Here is a 5,764-nt window from a genome sequence, read left to right on the forward strand (position 1 = left end):
TGTTTTCAGCGACTAATATTCCACACTGTTGGGTACTTCATATTCTGTATCTGGTCATCTGTTTCAGGTAGCTGTGGTGGTCTATGTTTCAGTTACTGTGATTAGTATAACAATATTGTGGAGAAGTAAGCCATGCCCTATAAGAAGGACACCCATAAGTCTGTTTCATATTTCTTACAAAGCTCATGCTAATATCTATAGCGAACACTAGTTTCCATTCCTGTTCACATCTTCTTATGTTTTCTGGTTTCTTTCTTGTTATCTATTATAACTGTATTAAGCTATAATCTCATGGTAATTTTAATTCACATTTATGAGATAGCTAAGAGAACTCAACAGTTAAAGAATATGTTTATTTTGCAATTATTCATTTAGCTCATTAATTCACTTATTGACTGGAAGATTTAAGATTATACTTTTAATTTTACAGTTTTAAAAAATATATTTTATATGTTAGCCCTGGTATGAAGCATAATAAGGAAGGTTCATTTTCCATTCTGCTGTAGGACTGTTCAACTGATTTTTTTTTCTATACAAAAGCATTTTAACTTTTTCATACTTGTCAATTTTGGGGCTTATCTCCTTTGTTATTAGAACCTCTTTCAAAAAATGTTATCTATTTAGGAATAGACAATATTAGTTGTGGCAGGAAAGCAGACTGAAAGGATAGGCGTACATTATTATTAGTAGTAGTATTAGTATTAATATTAGAATTAGTATTAATCTTTCTTTCCTTTGTTGTGTATATTTGTATGCATGAATGAATTCCATGGATATGACATACATGTGGAACTAAGACAACTTTGGAGAATAGTTTCTCTCTCTTCACAAAATGAGGCCCAGATATCAAATTTGGGTTTTATGACAACTTTACACACTGGGGAATCTTGCTGGCACTGGCTGTACTATATTAGTTTTCCTTTCCATAGATCTGATCCTGAAACATTCTCAAATTGTTTTGGGTTCTCTGCGAATTTTGTGAAATTTGCAGACGTGAACCCAATAAATTACTTTCCAATTTTTATCTCATAAAAAAATCAATGTAGGAAAACAAAGATAATGTAGAATAGATTGGACAGCAAAAATTGTTAAATTGAAAAAAACCCTGATAATCAGAGAAGAAGATCATGATTTTCAATTCAATTATTAATATTACATTACTTTTTCATTAGTATTGAATGTTTGGAGGTAGATTCACAGGGAAAAAACCATTTACCAAAGAGTACAAATGGTGTGACCCATGGTTCCATCTGGAACTGCCTTATCACTGGAAGGGATGTCCTTGGCCTTACAGAGGCTCCATGATTCAGGGTAGGGAAATGCTAAGGAGCTGAGTTAGGAGTGGGTGTGTGTTCTTTGTTTAGTTCTATACCACATTTTTGCTTGGGTTGCTTGGTTTCTTGGTGATTAGCTTCTTCACTTCTTTACATATTTTGGATATTAGCACTCGACTGGATGTGGAGGCATTAAAATTTTTTCTTCCTTTTTTCATAATCTGTAGGTTGCAGATTTGTCTTATTGACTATGTCCTTCATCTTACAGCTTTCCAGTTTCATCAGACCCATATATCGATTCTCGATCATAGAGACTGAGATATTGGGGTTCTGTTTAAGAAATTTAGTAAATTTCCCTCTGAACCAATAAGTTCAAGGTATTTTGCCACTTTCTCTGCTGGTGATATATATGAATCTATTTTCATTTTTATACATAGTGACTGCTAGTTAGATCACAATTTATTGAAGATGTTTTCTTTTTTCCATTTTATATTTTTGTTTTCTTTTTCAAAGACCTATTGTCCCTAAGTATGTGGTTTCATTTCCGGGTCTTCAATTCTACTTCATTGTTCAATGTGTCCATCTTTCTATCAATACCATGAAGTTTTTATAACTATTGCTGTTTAGTATAGCTTGACATCAGGGATGGTGATTCCCTGAACAGTTCTTTTATTATATAAAAATGTTTTCACTCTTCTGGATTTTTTTGCACTGCAAGATAAATTTGAGAATTTATTTTTCTATGTCTTTGAAGAATTGAGTAGGGATTTTAATAGGGAGGGTGTTGGATCTGTAGAATGCTTTTAGTAGGATGGCCATTTTTACTATGTTAATTGTGATGATCTATGATCATGGGAGAACTCTCAATTTTCTGATCCACCTATGTTGATGAATTTGTTTGTCAGTTACTCTTAGAATAGGTATGTCATTGTTTCAACAGGTAGAATGTTGGTATACCTCTCAAGGCCCACTTTTGTGTAATATTTATGATTACTTTTAGGACTATAAAAATATCCAGTATACTTGAAGCTTCCACCTAGATTTCATCATATTCTTTGATTCAAGGTTTGGGTATCTTTATTAATTATTACTTTCCTTATGAATACTAATACTACTAAGCATTAGAGGTCATAAGCATAATCCTAGGTTTTTCCTCCATTTATATCTTAGCTTGGAAATAACAAACATGTCCCATTTTAGAATACTCACCAAAGGAACATAATACTTCATATCAAAAAGCATTTCTAAAGAATTAGGAGTTAAAGCAAAAACTTGCTATCACATGAAGCAATGGAGATCATCAGAACATTTAGCATAGTCCGCTAAATTATTTATATAATCAAGACATGAACATATTCTGGAACATATTGTTCTTTTGTAACTTTTTAAATTTTAAGAAATGATTTACAATAAAAATTTAAATATAAATAAATCATTTCCCTTTTCATTTAACTCTTCAATCCTTCCCGTGTATACTCCTCAAAACTCTTATCTTCATAATGTCTGTTTATAAAATATATATAAATAGAACCTGCATCAACCATACAACATAATTTATATGTACAATATTTCAGGGTGGAACATTTGGTGATAGATTACCTACTAGAAATCTCTGCCTTTGCGTAGACTATTTCCCCAATTTCACCATTCCTTGATATATAGCATTATATGTACTCCTCTGCATATGGTTGAGTCCTCATGAAATTGAACTCCTCCATGTTAGTATGCCTATCAATATCACAGCTTCCATTTTTGTTTAGGAAGCCAAATTTACGAGAGATCATGGATGCCATCTCTCTAACATGTGTAGGAGAGTATTCTTATAGAAAACTTCCTGTTTCTCTCACTCTTTCAACATTTTCACTTGCAAGATTTTCTTCTACTTTGATACCTAAGCTTTATATACAATTGTATTGTAGATATATCATGTAGTAATAGGCACCACAATAACTCTTATTCTCTGAATTTGTTTCAGTTTGGTTCTCAGTCATAATACCCACCTGTACCAATCCATATTTCTCTTAGATGATAGAGCTGTAATGTATTGTGAGCATAAGGTAAATATCTACAATGTACTTAGGATCCATGTTGGTTTAGTAAAGTGGCAATAGCAGACTCTCTTTTAAGATCACAAAAATCTCTACTTCTGGAAAATTGCCTAGATTTGCAACAAGCTATCCTTTCCCCCACAAAACAGAAAATATTCCTAAATCATTTTGTTCAGCCGTGTGTAATCTCAAATCCAAACAAGATAAATACCCAAAAACATGTAATATATATATATATATATATATATATATATATATATATATATATATATATTCTAGGACTTGGGTTACAAATACTGCCCAATACAATGTTATTTTCCATTAAAGAAAAATATATACCAAGAAAGAATTGGATTGAGCAATTAAAGCCAGACATACAAAAAAAAACAGTTTACAGTCTGAAGTTGTGGCACACCTCATTAATGCCAGGACTAAGAAGACAAGGAGGCAGATTATTTTCCCAAGACCAGCCTGGTTCATAGAGTCTGTTCCAGTACTGACTTTCAAGGAATGTGTAATGATGGCATGTCATATAGTGCAAGATGGTCATACTTCAGTTCTTTCTGATAATATAGCAAATACTCATCCACTGAGAGACCATCCTATATCACAACTGCATTTTAAGGCCTCTATATAACTCTTGCTATACATGTGTGGAAAGATATTGTGGAGGAGTGCAGAGTCTAGTTGCAACCTCATACTTGTTCCTTAGTCTATGTTCACTAAAATAGAAGTTTTGTCTAATTGCTTCCCAGGACTTGATCAGCATTTAACTCCACTAGAGTGAAGGGTGACTTCCACACCTCTAAGCTGTCCTTGTCAGATGCTCACTGTTCAGTTAAAACATGTCTCAGTGCTCTAGGACAGCTTATAACAGAACCAGAAGTCATACACATAAAAAATACTGAAGTTTAAGTGTGCAGCAATATACAGTGTAAAACACTAAATTTGTTTGTGTTATTAAAACACAAAATATGGTTTATCATTAAACAAACCAATGTTTTGCCTATATGTGCTCTGATTACTTCCAGTCCAAATCCACTTAAAAAGTTAATGAGAGTACAAATTTTGTTAAACTAATGATTGTCATTGTTGATACTAGATTTAATGTAAGAATAGATAGGTAGAAAGATTTTATGAGAAAAGTTTGCACCTTAGAACATAGTGTTGCTTCATAGTCACTAGTTGCTTCTAAGATACTAAGAAGATATTTCTAAACAATACTTCCTCACAGCCACTACTGCAATGTAAAATGAGCAAAAAATGTAGGAAAATAAGGGCAATGTAGAAGAGATTGTTCAGCACAAGTTATTAAATTGAAAAAAGAAACATGAGAATCAGGGGTAATGTCATGATTTTAAATTTGAATATTAAGATTTCATTAATTTTTCACTAGTATTAAATGCTTGGAAGGTAGAGTTGCAGGGACTAAACCACAATCCAAAGAGTACAAATGTGGGTTCCATGGAATTTTAGTAGAGGAGTGCTTTATCTAGCATCATTGAAGGTGGTGTCCCTTGGTCCAATTAATGCTCCATTATGCAGGGTAGAGGAATGCTAAGGAACTGTCAGGATTGGGTGGGGTTTATGGATAAGAACCCTCATAGAGGAGGAGAGGTAGAGGGGATAGTGGATTTGAGGAGAAGAAACTGGGAAGGGGGATAAAATTTGAAAAGTAAATAATTATAATGACCAATAAAATGAAAGAAAAAAGAAAGAAAGCACAGAGCATGACATTCTCTCTAGGTCTTCTTGAACCTTTAATATTTATCATGTGAATTAATTGTGGATCAGTGAAGAACTGAATACTTTTGGATACAGCTAGACTAAATATATATCTGCCTTGGTCTGTTTATTGATTCTCAGGAAAATAGAAGCACAGGCATTGACTTGATGATCTGATCATGACAACAGTGTGGCATAGTACATACTGTGCATGGTCTGTGGATCTCAATGACTTTAAAAATGAGTCTGCCTCTCCCTGACTTGGATCTTGTAATACAATGTCCTATGTGTCTCCTGTAGCTTTGATTGTGCCATTAATGAATTTCTCACTGTGAATGTCCTCATAAAATCCACTGACATCATTAAAAATTGTGTCAATATAATAACTTTGTTAAAAATTTCCAAGACCAAATTACAATAGGCTTCCTTCCAGGAATTAACAAACATGAGTGATATCATGGAGCCTGAGAATTAATAATTCTCCAAAGTATTTACGAGTCTCTGTTAATTACATGAGCTCTGGTCACCAGTTGCAGAGCCCCAGGGAAGAAAGTGCTTCAGCTTCCTCCATGGTTCAGAAGCAATCTGGAAAACAAAATGAGTCATGAATATGTAATCTCTGCTTTACACATAGTAATAAAAGATGGTTCAGATTTGATGTGCTGATATGCACGGCACTTCACAATCCACACTGCCCAGGTTTAAAGCAGGAAAAAT

This window comes from Rattus norvegicus, chromosome 1 (assembly GCF_036323735.1).
Source record: "Rattus norvegicus strain BN/NHsdMcwi chromosome 1, GRCr8, whole genome shotgun sequence".
NCBI classification, from domain to species: Eukaryota; Metazoa; Chordata; class Mammalia; order Rodentia; family Muridae; genus Rattus; species Rattus norvegicus.